Here is a 17,880-nt window from a genome sequence, read left to right on the forward strand (position 1 = left end):
TTACACGGCTCACCATTAATGCGTGTGCCGCTAAGAAAGAAACGAATGTTTCCGATTCAACTACTACCGGGGGCATTTGCCTGTTTTGGAGATGTTGAGATTTAAAGAAATGTGTATCTTAGGGTCTTTGACTTAAACAGTGGTTAACACAAACACTTAGGTAAGCTCAGGCACAGAACAAGACTCCTAAGATTCGAGTTTGTGAGGAATGAGAGGAGAGCTAAAAGCAAATGTGCCTTCATATGAAAGTCTCGAATCTGTCGCCCCATTTTACACAATAAAACTCAAAGACTACAACTTTGTGGTCCAGGCGGAAAGTGCCTTCCTCGGACAGCTGTCATATGATTAGAATTTAAATGATATCGCAGCTTGGTTATTTGGAAGAAAATTATTTTGCCAGAGGGATAAAGTCAGGTCCCTAAATCTGGCTGTTAGTGGATGATTTCTTTTTCATGGACACTCGTCTCTAGTACTAGGAATAGACCGAGCCCCATTTCTCTGTGGTTTTTGAGTCTTAGGACATTAACTAGTTGTTTCTTGAGAGATGGCAGCCTGTGAGCAGAAGGGGTCTGGGCAGTGAGCGGAAGGATGACAGGAGACCCAGGCCATGTCCAGTGGAGCAGAAACACGAAGCAGCATCCAGATGCCCATGGCCTTGAGGCCGTGCCTTGAGATGCCGGGCCCCGTCAGGCAGTGCAGCCCCAGTGTTAGGAGGCGGGCCCTCATTTGACCAGTGAGCCCCCTGCAGAACCAGGGAGGCTAACTCTCTTGCTCAAAGTCACACAGCTTTATCGTGTCCACTTCGTCCACCAGACCAGAGCCTGTGCTGATCAAAACCTTTGCAAAGACTCGGAAATGAATTCACAGGACACTCCAGCACGCCGAGGGCTCTCAGTGGCCCTGTCCTCCTGGACTTCCGGGCAGAGAATTCCTTTCAATACCTTTCTTAGCTTTCCTGGACTTTAATTTTCGTATCTACAAAATGGGAATAACCTTGCTATCCAGTTCCCAGGATTGTCATAAATGTGAAGGGTGTTTGCTCGGATCCCGTGGTAAAGGTTCCCTGTTGTTTGTCATTATGCGAGAGGCACTTGCTAAGCATCTTTGTGCCCGACATGATGTAGGCTTCACACGCATCCTCTGAGGTGGGTTCTTTGACCATCATCTGCAATTTACAGATGAGAACACACTGGTGAAGCCATACGCCCATGCTACCATGTGACGAAACTGGGCTTTAATCTTCCCCTTTAAACTCACCTCTCTTGATGGGATCCCAGGGGAAACCTTCCATGGGCTGAGTTCAGAGGAGGTTTTTGTCACGTACCAGCCTCTTTGGGCATTTCACTCCTTCTCGTCTAGGTGGTCTTTACCCTGATTTGTGGGAAAATAATGCTGCAACTGGTTTTTGTCTCAGGAAAATGCTCTCGTTTACACAGCGCACGTTTCTGCCAATAACGGGTCCCTCCGCCTTCCGGTTCTTACGGCTCGTAGTTTGCCAGCACTGCAATTGTTCGTTCATCTAGTGAACCAAGAACAGAGATCAGAGTATCGGCTTTGAAAAGCCCAAGCAAACCTTTAAGTGAAATTCAGATTCTACTTCATTCCCAATCCAAAAACTGTCAGGGCCACACATGGCAGTGGCCTCAAGTGACTTGGCTGGTTGAGTTTCTTTCTGGTTAGCTCTTGCCGATCTTGTGGGAACCCTCTAAGATGTCGGGCAAAGATAAGCAGGCGTTTCCGATCACTACCTTGGTTATTCTCTCCAGGTATTGACTTAAGAAATGTCCAAGCCCTGTAGGGAATTGTTATAATAGTTTATTGGAGCTCAACAGATGACATTGCCTGGAAGGGATATCTCAAATGCTCCGGCAAATGATAGTTCTGCAGTTTTTTTTTTTTAATAGGTTTGGAATGAAGGAGGGGATGTCTGGAGGAATACAGGAAGGTGGGAAAAGGTAAGGCGGGATAGGATTACAGGACAGTTAACAAGATTGTATGCTCCTTGAGGGTGACGGCACTTCCAATGGCTCTGAAAAAGAGGTATTTCAAAGGTGGTTAAGAGAGATGCACAAAAAGACAGGCAGGGCTCGCTTGAGGCAAAGATAAACTTTTTACTAAAGAAATTACATGCCTGGGGTGTAACCGTCCACCGAGACCTGCCCAGTTAGGAATTTATGATCAGATCATCCTGCGAGATTACTTTCTGTCACTGGATTTGTCGGATTTATTATAGAGCCCAATGGGTGTCAGTGAAACCCCTTAAACAAAATGAACTGGATTCTATTTGCCAGAGAACATTCTGAGTAAACAGAGTGATGTCCATCGGCACGTTGAGCTGTCATCTTACGCCTGGGCAGCCGCTCGAGAAGGCGGGGGTCCCTCAGGGTGGAGAGTCAGCATGGCGGAGATCCTCCTGTCTAGGAGATCTTCCTGTCTAGGTGTGGATCTGGTGGAAGGGGAGGGGCTCAGCGGGGCCTCAAGGTCAGCTCATTGTCCCAGCCCACTCCCCAGACTGGGCAGCAGGTACTGCCTTCGGGGCTGAAGCCACATCCTTGGCTGTAGTTAGCCTTCACTTTTAGCAGCCACTGAGGGATTCTAACTGTGATGGGGAGAGGTATTGGATCAGGAAGAAGGAGCTAAAATTATTGAGGGCTTACTCCGTGTCGGGCACTGAGGAAGGTTCTTCAAATTTGGGGGGATTTTTCTATGCATCTACTCTTGTTACCTTCTAATTTATTTCCATCGTTCTCAGAGAAAGTGTTCGGTGTGATTCCGATCCTTTGAAATGTATTGAGATTTCTTTTCTGGCTCAGCATACAGTCCATCTTGGGGGACGTTGCATGTGCCCTTGAAAATAGTGTATACTCTGCGGGTTTGGGCGGGGAGTGTTGCATAGAGGTCAATTGTGAAAGTCCCAGGACTCTGCCTGGCATAAAACAGAATTCAGTCTGCAAGGGCGCCCGCGAGAGGGGGAAGGGGAAAGGTCCATGTGGCGAGAAGGCGCAGCTAGCCTCCGCCTCCAGGGGCCAGACGCTGTGCTCACTTGCCCTCTGTGTTGCCCAAATAAAAAGAAAAGGTCAGGAACTCCAGCCAGGCCTCTCAGGCCAAGGGAAAATGTCCAGGGATTTGCTCGAGGGAGGGAAATTTACCCGTGGCGATGAGGAGAGAGGCCGAGTGCCGTAAAGCTCTCTCCCCAGCTGCTCGCTCTTTCCCTCGTGCATTCTGCAAACGTTCATCAGAGACTGGCTCACCCTGGCTGCTCTTCTAGACGCTGGGACATAAGGGTTTGACGTTGCCCCTGCCCTCGGGATTTGCAGACCAGGAGGGAGTACAGATAATTAAACAGGCAATTATGCCTGGCAGGCTAGGGGTCATAATTGGAAAAGCCTGGATATGTCAGAATTGAGTCATTTTTGCTTTGTCTCTGTCTTTCTCCGTGGCACAGACCTGCAGATAAAGCAGGAGGCTTCCCACCGGGACGCTGAAAGTAGAGATGGCTTGGCGCTATCTGTAAACCTGGTAGAAACCTTTAGGAACAAATTTCATGAAAGACAAGAGACTTATGAGATCCCTACGGCCTGGCTCGCCAAGACCAGCGAGCTTTGCAACCTGTTTTTTGGTGCCATGGACCCTTTCGGCAAACAGGAGACGCTATGGAGGCCTTTTCAGAGCAATGCTTGTAAAACACAGGTAATAAAAGACTCAGCATTACAAAGGAAACCAATTATGTCGAATTGCATCTCGAGGCACGGACCTCCCTTTCTCTCCCTGGGAGACTGGGACCACGAAGTTTGTGGAGCAGTGGAGAGATACTTTGCAGACAAGGAAAAAAGTCTTGTCGAGGTGTATAGAATTGGTTTGCCCCAAGGAGAAGGCCCAATGGGAGGCTTTGCTTTCAAATGGGTTTGTTTAGACACCTCCGTAGAAGACTGTCTTCACCTGCCTTTGGTGAACTTCCGGTTCCTGTTTCTTACCATACCATGTGCCCAGACTTCTACAGACTAGCCACATTGACTTGGCGGAATTTTCTACCTTTTAAATTTCCCTTAAATTGTCCCCTGGGTGGAGTGGGTGTAATGAACTGACAAGGTGGCGGGCCTGGGGGTGGAGGAAGTGAAAGCCTGACTTTGACAGGCGAGAGAAAGTCAGTCGCGTGGGGCTGGGTGATCCTGGGTGGGCCTTCTGAAGCCTTTGTTAGGTTTAGGTTTGGAAACCCTAACTGGGAGTTCACCACCAAACAGTGCAGTCCAGTAGGGTACAGTCATTCTTTATGGGAGCCGAAGAGGAGCCTGAGGTTCAGGGAAGACCTGTGCTATACACTCCAAGGTGGCAAAGGCTGTGGGCCAGACACCAGTTATGGGGGAACTACTTCAGCCATCTCGCTTATATCCCTTGTCCTCATTACCGTCCTAAGACCTGGGGATCCCCGTTCTAACAGTGAGACAGCGGAACTCAGCAGAGTTAATCCCAGGTCAGCCGGCTCCAGCTCGAGTGGTAGAGCTAAGATCTGATTTCACAAAATCCCAGCCTCCAACATCTTGGTTTCCATTGCCACCGGCCCTGGGTGCAGCTCCTAGAATCAGGATGCCTGGGTTCAAGTCCCAGCTGCACTCTGGACCAGCACAAGGATCTGACATAAGTTCCTCACTCACCTGTCAATGGGATGACTTTATCACCTTCCTTAAGGACCGTTCTGGATGCACCGTTGAGATGGTGGTGCTGGTCATGCTAGGTGCACACGTCCCTGACACATAAGTGCTCCTTAAATGTTGGTCGCTGTGCTTATCATCAGCTCGGCAGGACTGGAAGGGGTGTTCGGGGTCCCTGGTGTGTTATCACCCCTCTGTTTACTCCTCTGACTGGGAGGCATTCATGAGTTGATTTTTCTGGTACGAAGGTTGCCCTGGTGTTCCGGAGTGACCATCCAGAGCTGAGATGATTATACAACCCTGCATGCCCGGCCAATTTCAGTGCTCGCCACGGTGGCCCGCTAAGCCTGTGCCTCTGCGGCTGAGAGAAACACTCCCCTTCAGCCCGCTTTCTGGCCCTGGAAAAGCCTGACCTTTATTCACGATCATCTTCCAGTTTCCAAGTCACCCAGCGGCTCCCTCGCCCACTCCCTGCCCCGGCACGCCCTTTTGATTTGTCCTCTGGGGACTGCAGTGTTTCCAGACAGTTGTTTTTCTTTCATCTCTTTCTCTGACCTACTAACCCTCTGTCCCCCCGCGGTGCGTCTCAGACGCTCGAGGGGTACGGTAACGACACGAGGGTGTTGCAGGGCATGGCCGTGCATCAAACAGCTCGGGCTTAATCCCGGCCGTGAACTCAGCGCCGTACAGACAGCCACTTCCTAAAGGTTCCTTGTCGGAATCATGTTACGTATAGACATATCTACCATGTACATAACTTTTCAGCAGGTTGTGAGGATTGAAATGGTTAAATAGGATAACCTATGGAAACACATCTAAGCACTCGATGCTAGTCGTTCTTAATCAATGCTCCCATTCTTAGCTGTCTTAAGAAAACAGGATGTGTCTTCAAATGAAGCTTTGTGGCCCCCGGGTCTCAGTTTCTCCCTTGTCAAGTGGAGGTGCTGATAGCTGCCCTGGCGAGCTTGTGAGAATCGGGATATTGAGGGGTTTGAGAAGCCTGGGTGTCAAGAACTGGACAGATCTCTCCTCCTGATTGCTCAGGCTGCACCTGAGCATCAGGCCTGGGTGGCATCCATGCTCCCCGTCTCACCTGTTGGGGCCGGAGGTCGTCTGTTTCTGCACCGAAACCCGCATGCCTAGAACAGGGCCTGGCCCGTGGCACACACACCACAAACATCTGTCATGGAAAAGAGAGAAAATATGTGGAGTGCCTGCCACGTGACCGATTCTCAGCGCACAGTCATGCTGCAATGTCTGTTCTGAACCAGGAATGAGCAACCTGTGGCCTGCATGCCAAGTCTGGCCCACTGCCCGATTTTGTAAATAAAGCTTTATTGGCACACAGCTATATCCATTTGTTTACATATTATCCAGGGCTGCTTTCCTGTTACGGCGGTGGAGTTGAGTAATGAGATAAAAGAAGGCCTTCCAACCTTAAAATATATACTCTGGTTGTTTTTACCATAAACCTTAGTGGCTCCTGCTCTGCATGCCAATGCAGTCCTGTCATAGGTGACCACGGGTTTCATTTTCTCCTGATTGCAGGCGTGTGGGCATTTACAACTTGAAAACAAGGAGCTGGCTTGAGGTGCGTCTTCTCGATGCCCTGAGATATTTCGCTTTTCCTTTGACGTTCCGATTCCACTACACTGTCTGGCACGGTTAGAACGGCCGTTCCTGAGGCTTCTCGCTCTCCCGTGGAAGGTGCTGTTACTTTCATTTCTTTGTAAAAAGAAATTCAAGCCACCCCTCGGTTGTTGGCTGGCATAGTCATTAGGAATCTGCCACATGTCCCGCAAGAAGTCTCGGCCTAGGCCGCCTCACAGGAGATGAGTCAAGATAAAAAAGGATGACCTGCAAGATACCCCTTACCACACGGTCGCAGTGGACAGGATGCCGACAGGCGTCAGGGGCGGGCTGCTGTGTCTGGGGCACTGAGTGCACAGGTTTCACTCCTTCATTGTCGTGAATGGAATGACCTCTGCCGCCTCTGCCAGCCTCGCTTCGCCTCCATTTTTCATTCTGCAAAATGGCAGCAATGATGGGTGATTGTGAAGACTAAATAAGGAAACGTATCAGGTGTCTGAGACATAGTAATTGCTCAGGCATTTTTATAATAAGTCAGTCGTTTCTTTCTGTTTGAGACGGAGATGTTCAAAGATCTCTGCTCGATGCTAACAAGCCCTTCGATGGCCGGGGTTCACAGTTAGGAGTCTCTCAGGACCTCAGTTTTGCGAGGTAGTGGGTGAGACCTTCCCGGACTGACTAGCATTTGTCAGGTCCTCCGAGGTCTTCATTGGAAGACCATGGTCCACTTTGCCATCGAGCAGTACAGGCTCAGCCATTGTCCATTGCACGGAGAGCAGATTTTTTTCTTCTTTTCTCTTCAGAGGGACCAAATGACAGGCTCCCAGATTCCTAAGCCCCAGTAAGAGAACTGCCCAGGTAGCACTGAAGGCTGAGTTCACCAAGGTGAGTGCGTCCTCGGGCTCGAGACAGGAGCCAGTCTCCAGGCTGACAGAGGAGCTGCCGCCCAGGACCTTTAGGTGGAGAGCCTGGTCCCTTTCACTTTGTTCATGGCTTAGAGCAACACTTGGAACACAGTCAGTGCTTCAAAAATGTTTGTTGGCGGGATGAATAGTCACCCCTCGGACATGACACGCTGCCTGGCGTCCTCAGAAGCCCCAGCCTCCTGTGCCTCTGAGACTTTGATGCCCATGAGGCCAGCAGGTGAGCTCCAGGCTCAGAGCAAGAGCACCTGGCAGCTCTGCCTGACCCTCCCCCCCCCCACGCCCCGTTACTGCCTGTCCTGCATCCTCATCACTGAGCCTGCTGGCTCCCCTGTGCCCCAGGCTCCCCACTGCGGGTCCTAGCCCAGCCCTGCAAGCCAGCCGACATGCCCCAGGCCCCAGCCACACCTAGATCTCACTGGCCAGATCTGCCGAGTGGTCTGTTTTTGAAAGGATTTTGAGCCAAGAACAATTTTTATGACAGCACACAGACTCATCTCCTTTCTCCTACTGACACTGGAGCAGGTATGTTTAGCACCTCACAAAGAGACAGGAAAACCGAGGCTTAAGAAGAAGGGTAATTCACTTGCCCGAGAATCTAATAAGCGGCTGAGCCGGGGTTCGGACCCAGGCAGGCCGGCTGCGGAGTTCGTGCTTTATAACCAGGTGCCATTCGCCTCTGGCCGTGGCCATGCTCAGGCTTTAGGACTCACCCATGCTCTGACCATTTCCAGAGCCCGCATCTGAGGGATGAGCTTCAGAAAATACTGCCCATTCCCCTCCCCCCGTTAGTTTCTGCCTTCCTGCGACCTATGGCCAGTGACCAGGTGTTTTGCGCCCCTGCCTTCCCAATGCCAGCCCCTCGAGACGGCTCATCACCTGTAGGGTGCTGATAGGGTTGCAGTACCTCCTGGATCCCTACTCCATCCTGCTCCCCTGAGGCTGGGCCTTTCTCTGTCTGCCAGCCCTGAGGTTCCTGGCACGTAGTAGGGGCTCAGTGTGAAATTGTTTTCTGCAGGCTCTTCTTCACCAGTCAGGTTTCCTTTGTGACAAGCAAGCTGGCAGCACCCACCTTCCCACAGGGCACACCTTAGGGTGTTATCTCCGTTGCCATCTGCCCAGACCTCCGGCCCCCTGAGATCAGAGCCTTCGTGGGCAGGGATGTGACATACCTCCCTTTCGGTTCCCCAGCAGGAGGCCGCTGCTGCTCCTCCTGGTGAGTTTCCGCAGGGTGACCCCTTGCCAACGTTTGTGAGCAGCCGCTGTCTAGAAAGCCGTCGTTTCGACCCGTTTCCCATCGATTTCACACGACGTATCCTGCCTGGCCCCTACAACGGCCCCGCGAGACGGCCGTCACCCCCTTTTACAGACGAGGCCGCTCAAGGGCTGAGACGGAGCGACTTGCTCCAGGTCACCGAGCTGATCGGCAGTGCGCTGGCCACTCACGAGGGCCGTGCCACTCGGAGTCCTGCGCCCCGCGTCACGGCGTGTGGCGCCGCTCGGCTCACTCGCCCACGCCCCCCGATGGTGCGGAATCGTGAGCTCTTCCCCGGCCTTCCGGGTCAGAATTTCTCCCTCTGAGGACTGTCGAGGCAGAGCATGTGGAGGGGGCAGGGGCGGCTGCCCAGGGCCGCTGTGGGCGAATGACAACAGGAAGTGTCTTCCCGTCCTGCCTGGACCCTCGGCTCCTGCCTTCCCCTCCTTCCGGAAGCTGTCCCTGACGCCGGCCTCCCCTTCCTATGGGAATCGCAGGTGACCTTGCAGCTCGCTATGGAGTTATATGTGTGTTTAAATATAATTTGATTACTTTTTAATCTTGTTCCAAAAGTAATGTATAATCACCATAGAAAATTTAAATTGACAAAAATAACTGCTGATAATGACCCCCATTCAAATGTAGCCACGTCATATTTTAATGTATATCTTCCAGTGCGTTTTCTATGTGTATATATATTTTATGCATTTATTTACATTGTATACGCAAATTCCTCTAGTTTTAGGAAGATTACACTTTACCTACTGTTTTCGAATATTCTCTCTTAGTTAAAACTATGTCCCAAGCATTCTCCTCTATAATTTAATTATTTTTCTTCAACGAACTTGGCTAATGGCTTCCTTTTGATTTTCATATTCCCCGTTATGTTATGTGGGTACCAGTTTCGCTTCCCTAATTACGTCGTAAGCTCCTTAAGCATCCATTTTCCCCAGCATAGTGCCGGCCTCAGGGCTGGTCCGTTCACTGGTCGACAGCAACGTGGGGGCACGGGGAGTGAATGGGATTTGGGGCTGACAGACCTGGGTTTTACTGCCGAATCTGGAAATTCCTTAAATTTCCCTCCCTCCCTCCCTCCCTCCCCCCTCCCTTCCCCCTCCCTCCCTTCCTTCTTTCTTCCCTTCCTTCCTTCCTTCCTCCCTCCCTCCCTTCCTTCTTTCTTCCCTTCCTTCCTTCCTTCCTTCCTTCCTTCCTTCCTTCCTTCCTTCCTTCCTCCCTCCCTCCCTCCCTCCCTCCCGCCCTTCCTTCCTTCCTTCCTTCCTTCCTTTCTTCCTTCCTTCCTTCCTTCCACCTTTCATTTTCTCCCTCTCTCCCATTTCCTCTTTCTCCATTTTCCCCTTCTTCCCTTTCTCTAAAAAGTGGTGTGTTAAATTTTTAAAATGTTTATGCAAATTTGCATTTATTTAAATACCCCATGAATGCCTCCACGGAGTCAAACCCTGAGCCAGCCCCTGGAATGGAGTAGCTACGGGGTAACAGACTAGATCCTGCTCCCCGAGTGTCCTGCTCCCCGTGAGTGTCCTGCTCCCCCGGAGTGGAGTGCGCATCCAGTGGCGGACGCAGACCCAAAGTAATCAACGGGTGAAGAAGAAATAGACAACTAAATCACATTTAAGTCTACCAAGAGTGAGCACAGGGCTGAGGGGGAGACTAAGCCAAGACCTGGAGGAGCAGCTGCAGGGAGAGTGGGAAGGACGATCAGACTAAGGCCCTGTGAAGGGAGACTCTTTGGCTTAGTTGAGAGACTTAAGAGGGCAGGTGTGGCCACAGGTAGTGAGGGGGGGCAAACTGCCTGTGGGGAGGCTGGGGCTTCTGCAGGAGCCAGGCGATGCTGGGTTATGCGTTCCGGCAGGGAGTGGGTTTTACTCTGAGAGCAGTGGACTGTCACAAAGGGGTGTTTTTATGGGGAATTACCATTTTAAGATCTTTTGGCTGGTGCTCCCCGTCCCCAGGAGGACGCCCTCCAGTGTGCAGTGCTTGTAACTCAGAATCACTCAGAGCTGGTCAGGCGTTAGGCTGTGATTATTGCATTCAGTCCAGTCACTTTCACTGTTAGAGGAGATTAAGACACAGCCAGGGAAGGTGGCCTGCCCAAGGTCACCCAAGTTCCCACCCAAGTGGGAACTTGCGACAAGTCGGCTCCCCAAGGCCAGAGTGCTTTGCGCCTCCCCGCCAGCCTGCTCCCTTCCAGGGTTGTTATAGTAACCGGTTGCGTTTACTCTCACCTCCTAGGAGTGTGCTGTGTGGCTTTTGTGAGGCACCGCAGTCCGCCGCCCTGGAGTGCCTTCACAGCATGGTCCTGATGGCGCTGGCCGCCTCATGTCCCAGCCGGAGGAGGTGTGCCTTCTAGGCCCCCCACAGCTGATGCCCCAGGAGCTGTCACAGCCAGGCCCCCGTGAGGCCTGCAGAGCTACAGCGGCCACTGCCCTCTGAGGGCCAGCGCGGGGTCAGCCCCCAGGCGCGCTGGAGAGGAGCTCTCCACACCTCCCTTGTCGTCTCTCCCCTCTCCCTGCGTCCGGGCCGGCTCAGCGGCCGGTCGCTCCCAGGACGGGTCCCACCACACCTCATCCCAGGTACCAGGGAGGCTTGTTCTCAGGGTCCCGCCTCCTTCACACTCTTCTTTTCCGTGGCCCAGCATCCCCTCGGGAAGAGTGTAAAGACCGTTTTTATTCCGCCATTTCCTCCTTCCTGCCATTAGCTCCTAACAAGGACCTCTGGAGGTGGCAGGTCCCATATGCCCAGGAAACCCCACCTTGCTGGCCCAGACCAGTGGTCTCCAGCCGGCTCTCTGGGACACTAGGCTGAGGGGCCCCTGCGAAGGGCTGGCTGCCCCGCCGTGCGGAGACTGCCGGTTATCACGCTGCATTGGGAGAACCCATGGAGGAATACCGGGAAGGGCTACATTTTTCTTTCATCTTTAGTAATAAAACCCCCCATTTTTCAATGGGTGAATGACTACTGCCCAGAATAAAGACTGAATTCCTCAGCCTCCCCTGCAGGTAGGCGTGGCCATGTGGCTAGTCTCTTATGACTGACTGGAATCTGAGCAGGTGTCCTGAATGCATTCCTTGAAGAGTTCTCACGGAGAGGGAAGGAGGGAGCGGCACCCTTTCCTTGTTGCTGCTGGCGAGAGTGTAGGAGCGATGGCTGGCACTTAGGCAGCCGTTTTGAACCATGAGGTAGAATGTAGAATAACAAGACCGAAGGGTCTAGAAACCAGGGAGTTCCCCGCGAGTCCTGAATTACCTCCCTCTGGACTTCCATGTATATGAGAAAAATACATTTCTATCTTGTTTAGCAGCCAAACGTAATATTAAAGAATACAGATACCCCCATCACTCTATGTCTGAGGCAAAGGCCCTTTTGCCCTTTTATTCAATGATCATTTGCTTTTGGGGGCCATGATTTAGGCCAGGTACCAGAGATGTAAAGACAAAAAATAATTTAAATTTTTTTTTCAGTTGGAACAGTTTGCTAGGTGGCGTAAAAAGAAATTTATTTTCTCACGATTCTGAAGCCTAGAAGTCCAAGATAGGTGTAGGCAGCTTTGTTGTCTCCTGAGGTCTCTCTCTGGGCTTGCGGATCTCCCCCCCCCGCCCCCCCCCCCTTCTCCCCATGTCCTTTCCTGGCCTTTTTAATATGTGCTTGAATCCCCAGGGTCTCTCTTCCTAAGGATTAAGGTCCCACCCTAATGGCCTCATTTTCATTTAATCACCCTCTTAAAGACTTTATCTCCAAATACAGTCACATTCTGAGGTACTGGGGGCTTATATGAATTTCAGAGAACACAATAGAGCCTGTAACACCCGCGAATGGACTTCTGGTGGGAAGGACAGACAAGAACTAAGATTGTATTCATACTTAAGATAGCCAAGTAATTATTGTGTCTGGTGCAAGAGGTAAGAACAAAAAAAAAAAAAAAATCCATGCATATCAGGACACTCCTTGTCCTGTTTTGCAGAATGGAAGTGCCTTCTCTGGTGGTGGGTCACAGTCTTCTTTAACTTCACCTTGGATTGCCTTTGATACAGTTAATGAGTCCTTCTTGGAACATGCCCCTCATTTAGTTTCCAGGACCCCACTCTCCTGAATTGCCTCCTCTCCTCGACCCTAAGTTTTAGAGTTACAACGTTTGCCTGAGGCCTCGATGCTGAGGTCTCGTTTATATCTGCATGCGAGTCTTCGGAGATCTCTTTTGGTCTCGGAGATGTCCATGTCTTCTTGACACCAGCATCTCCCAAAGGTTCCCTCCATCTGCCCTTTGACTGGTGCCTCCAGCTGCCTCTCCGTCGTCTCCCTTGGGTGTCTAACCATTACCCCACCTTCTGATCTCCCCTCCAAACTCCCCATGCGTGGTCTTCTCCATCTCTGTTAATGGCGACTCAATCTTTTTAGGGTACCACCTCGGTGTAAGTCAACCTCAGGCTCCCCTCGCTCACCCATCACGTTCAGTCCATCAGCAAAAATTATCCAGAATATCACCTGCTTTCAGCACCCCACCACCCCTGCCCCGGTCCAAGCCACGGTCGTTTCTTACCAGCATTATTGCAGCAGCTCTTAGCTGGTCTCTGTGTACCTGCCCTGGCCCCTCTACAATCTGTTCTCAAAACAGCAGCCAAGGCGGCTCCTTGCAATGACAGTCAGAGCTCACATGACCTCTCTGCTTGAAAAGCCCCAAAGGCATTCCACTCTATTCAGAGTAAAAGCACAACCTTGGGATGGTCTCCGGAGCCCGCGCGTGGTCCAGCCCTGCTGCCCCGATCGTGTCTGAGCTCTCTCCGTCTCCTTCATCCCACCCCACCGCCCGGCCCTGTCACCTCTCACACTCTAGGCAGCTCTCCCTCAGGACCTTGCACCTGCTGGACTGTCTCTGTCCTCACTGCTCACTCCCTCGCCTCTCCCAAGCCTCTGCTCAGGCATCGACGTCGCAGCGAGGCCTAATCCGGCCACTGCATCTCATGTTTGAACTCCCGTGCAGGCTGCGACACTGATTCTCCGCTACCTTGATTTTCCTCCGTTGTTCTCGGCAGCTTTGAATGGTCCTTCGAATTGTTTGATTTGATCCAGTAGTTCCTCTCATCCCAGTAGAAAGTCAACTCCAGGAGGGCGGGAGTTGTCTTAACCTAGAATAGCATCTGTGATATGGTGGGCTCTCCGTAAATATTTGTGGAATGAAAGAATGAATGATCTCAATATCCAAGGCAGCCTGCACAGAAAATAAACCTTTATGTCCAGCACAAAACTTTTGCTCTTTGAGATATCTATGCCACAAATTTATGTATTTTGTAAAATATGTGTTTTATATATTCATATATATGTGAAGCTTTCAAGCACATATATACGTATATGTATTCCATATATATCAAGATATGTAAAGTGTGCGTGTATGTGTGTATGCATGTGCGGCATATATTTTGGTCACTTATATACTTAGCCAAGGTCCCATGTGTTTTGCCAAGGTGGACGCTTCCTGGTTTTCCTGGAGGCCTGTCAGCATACACTCAGGCAGCATCTCTACAGTAAATGGGACATTTTTAGCCTCTGGCTTTCCGGAGCGGAGAGAGCAGCACATCATTGCCAGAAAATTTCTGCGTCACTTCTGGTTCTCCAGAGAGGAGGACCAGTCACAGGTGTGGTGCATCAGACTGTGACAATGCCTGTGGCCATGACGCCCCGTTTACAGGTCGCCCTCTTTGAGGCCCACTCCCACATGAGCTGAAAAAGGCGGGCCCTTCTCAGAGAGCGAAAAGCTGGCGCGTCCTCCAGTGGCTTCTCCTTGTCTCTTGGGTCAGTATGATATAGCTGAGGCCCACTTTCCTCTTGACTGTGGCCGCTCCCCTGCCCCGCCCCCACCTCTGGACACTCTACCTTTTTGTGTTCCCAAAGGCGCCATCTCCTGTCTGTCCAGCTCCTTCAGCTTCGGGCTTTGCCAGTTGCTCCCTATAGTGGATAGCTTTGGGTCCCCCCCCCCCCCAGAAGACATGGTCAAGTCTTAACCTGTGGCACCTGAGAAGGTGACTTTGTTTGGACATACGGTCTTTGCAGAAGAAATCGGTTCAGATGAGGTCACACTGGAATAGAGAGGCCTCTAATCCAATGACTGGTGTCCTTGTAAGAAAGACACAGACACACAGGGCGGAGGGCACGTGAAGATGGAGGCAGAGACTGGACTGATGCTTCCGCAAGCCGTGGAATTGCCCAAGATTGCTGGCAAAGCACCGGAGGCTGGAGCGGGCCACCCTGCAAATTTCAGAGAGCGCGCACAGTCCGACCGACAGCTCGATGTCAGACTCTGGCCTCCGGCATTGTGATCATCTTCTGTTGTTTTCATTTTAAGTTTCCGTTGTTGTAAGGCACCCGGTCGTGGTGCTTTATTATACCAGCCGCAGGAAGCTCACGCGCTCCCCTTTCATCCTTCAGTTCTCGCCCTGAATGCCACCTCCTCGAGGGAGTCCCTGGATTCCCAGTCCTAACTCGGTCCCTAGACATATAAACTGTAGTTCGTTGTATTATTTCTCTGCCCAGTGCTTATCACCGGGTGCGATTCTCTTTGGAAAGATTCCCCTAGTAGAGTGTGAGGCCCCAGATATGTCCACGTTGTTCACGATGCATCATCCTCGGAGCATTGACATTGGGCGAGCAATGAGTATGTGTTGGGCGAATGCATGGCAGTCCAGGGAACAGCATCTGGGCTTAGAGATTTTCTTAGTTTAAATGGTGGTGTCATAAGATCCCCAGTCAGAAGGTCGCCCTGGGTGCTTCACCTGGAAATCCTCAAAGTACCATTATTCAAATGAAGCACTCAACCCGTGTCACCCTTAATACATGACAGATGTGAGGGCCTGTGGGGAGCTCCAAGCTGGTCCATTCTTCCTCTTTGGGCTGAATATGTTTTCCTGCTAAGAACGTGAACCAGAAATGAGTTTTACCAAATATGAGTAAGACCTTAAATAAGAAGGAAGGAAGGCAGGAAGGCAGGAAGGCAGGAAGGCAGGGAGGCAGGGAGGCAGGCAGGAAGGAAAGGAAGGAAAGGAAGGAAGGAAGGAAGGAAGGAAGGAAGGAAGGAAGGAAGGAAGGAAGGGAGGCAGGGAGGCAGGCAGGAAGGAAAGGAAGGAAGAGGGAAGGGAAGGGAGGAAGGAAGGGAAGGAAAGGAAGGAAGAAAGGAAGGAAAGGAAGGAAGGAAGGAAGGAAGGAAGGAAGGAAGGAAGGGAGGGAGGAAGGAAGGGAAGGAAAGGAAGGAAGAAAGGAAGGAAAGGAAGGAAAGAAGGAAGGAGAGGGAGGAAGGAAGGAAGGAAGGGAAGGAAAGGAAGGAAGGAAGGAAGGAAGGAAGGAAGGAAGGAAAGGGAAGGAAAGGAAGGAAGGAAGGAAGGAAGGAAGGAAGGAAGGAAAGGAAGGAAGGTAAGGAAGGAAGGAAGGAGGAAGGAAGGAGGAAGGAAAGGAAGGGAAGGAAGGAAGGAAGGAAGGGAAGGAAGGAAGGAAGGAGGAAGGGAAGGAGGAAAGGAGAGGAAGGAACGGAAGGAAGGAAGGAAGGAAAGGAAGGAAGGAAGGAAGGAAGGGAAGGAAAGGAAGGAAGGAAGGAAGGAAGGAAGGAAGGAAGGAAGGAAGGAAGGAACCTCTAAAAATGTAAGATCTCTGACAATACCTTCCTCCTTAACATCTCCTCCCGGCCACCCATCACCAGGACCTCCCATCCTTGTCTCCTGTGTCGTGATGAATGGTAGCCCTATTATCGACCTCTCCGAATTCTACCGTGTTTTTGAAGGAGATGTCTGGGAGGTGCTTTTAGGTGACTCCAGAACTGACATCCTCCCTGAGACTGACCTGTAACCTATCAATGGGTTTGGCCTCCAATAGATTCAGATCGGCCTTTACCGAGCACCGGCTATGCACCATCCTTTGATGGCCATTTGGGTTGTTTTTAACTTTTGACGATGATGAGTAAGCCTGCTCTGAGCTTTCACCTACAAAGCTTCTCGTAGACATATATCTTGGGGAAATACCTAGAAATGGAATATTTGGGTCATATGCTAAGTGTGTTTTTAACTTTATAAGCAACTGCCACGCTGTTTTTTCCACGCGGTGATGCGTTTTGCTCCCACCATGAGTACGAGCGTACTGGTGGCTCCACACGTCCTCGCCAACACTTGCTCTTAACAGTCTTTTTTCGCCCAGGCTGTTCCCGTGGGGGGCGAAATGGTGTCTCATTGTTATAATTTGCATTTCCCTGACGATTAATGACATCGAGCACCTTTTCTTGTACTTACTGCCTATATCTCCTTTTGCGAAGTGTCTTAAGTTTAAGTCCTTTCCGCATCGGGGGTGGGGCTGGTCTTATTGTCGAGTTGCAAGAGTTCTTAACATATTCTAGATAGGAGTCCTTTGTCAGTTATATGTGCAGCAAATGTCTTCTTCCAGCCCGTGCCTAGGAACCAGAGGAAGTGGCTGTCCTTAGCTCCGCTTTGTGTCAGAGAGGAAGAAACCGAAGCACAGAGAGGTTAAGGAACATGCCCAAAGTCACACAGCTGCTCCACAGCAGAGTAGAAATGCAGACCCGCCTGTGTGCGACTCACAGCATTGACATCCAGAAAATCCCAGGGATGATCTCTCCACACACGGTCTTGTGCCTCCCTGGCAGCCTGGAGGGGCGTGGTTCCCGAGCCAGTGCCCGGGCCGGGTTATTTCAGTTCACACACACTCCCTCTGCCTTGCACATACCAGACCATCCTGGGAAGTAGCTGCTCCCAGAATGCAGCTGGGAGCACCATCTTCTCAGAGGGTGCCACAGGGCTCTGAGCTGCTCCTGTGAAAGACAAACTGTGGGTATGTTTATGGGCCTCCGAGGATGCTGGCAGGATTACCGCGTGCCAGGAATAACAATGAGGGGCCCAGGCTCGCTCGCTGCCAGCCCTGCTGTGGAAGGCATTGCTGGAGGAGGCCAGCCAGGCGGCGGGCAGGGAAGGGGCCTGCGGTGGGAGGGCAGGGCTGGGAGATTTGTCCACAGCTGTCTCAGAAAAGGGATTCAGGCTGCCCAGGGCCTCTGGGCAGGGGAAGGGGCCCCCATGGCAGTCAGAGCAAAAGGCTGGGGGGTTTCGTGAGAGTGGAACCGCGGCAAGGCCAGTTAGCAACGTGCTCGTCAGAAGGGCAAGCCTTTACTGAGCACCCCCTACATGCCAGGCACTGTGACTGCACTGTGCATCCCTATTAGTGTCAGACATGGTTAGGTGCACTTACTAGCCTAATGCTTGTATTAACCCCATGAGATGGGTATCATTAAAATGCCCACAGGAGGAAACTGAGGCCCAGAGAGGTTAAGAAATTTGCCTAACGTCACATCATTTGTAAGTGGTTGGGGAATGAATAGAGATTTAGCTAATTCTAAAGCCAGTCACTTAAATCCTATGCTCTGCTGCCTTTCTGTTCAACAGACTCGTGTCAGGTCCCAGCT

General features: G+C 51.3%; 1 long non-coding RNA gene across 50 annotated transcripts in view; it reads left to right on the forward strand.

Annotated features, from left to right (window-relative positions):
- The window catches only part of LOC107506203, a 579,061-nt gene that overhangs the window by 188,038 nt on the left and 373,143 nt on the right, over positions 1-17,880 (forward strand). For 31 of the 50 annotated variants that reach the window (XR_004954759.1, XR_004954740.1, XR_004954742.1 and 28 more), the window contains 5 exons: positions 1,905-1,955; positions 3,446-3,690; positions 6,198-6,356; positions 7,043-7,124; positions 8,354-8,914. The exons of 3 other annotated variants lie outside the window; for them this stretch is intronic. This is a non-coding gene — a long non-coding RNA (uncharacterized LOC107506203). Of the gene's footprint in view, positions 1-1,904; positions 1,956-3,445; positions 3,691-6,197; positions 6,357-7,042; positions 7,125-8,353; positions 8,915-13,894; positions 14,223-17,880 lie in introns of all 50 variants that reach the window. 16 more of the 50 variants (XR_004954761.1, XR_004954739.1, XR_004954757.1 and 13 more) reach the window with 13 other exon arrangements.

The sequence above is a fragment of the Rousettus aegyptiacus genome, unplaced genomic scaffold, assembly GCF_014176215.1.
Source record: "Rousettus aegyptiacus isolate mRouAeg1 unplaced genomic scaffold, mRouAeg1.p scaffold_m13_p_15, whole genome shotgun sequence".
Classification (NCBI taxonomy): domain Eukaryota; kingdom Metazoa; phylum Chordata; class Mammalia; order Chiroptera; family Pteropodidae; genus Rousettus; species Rousettus aegyptiacus.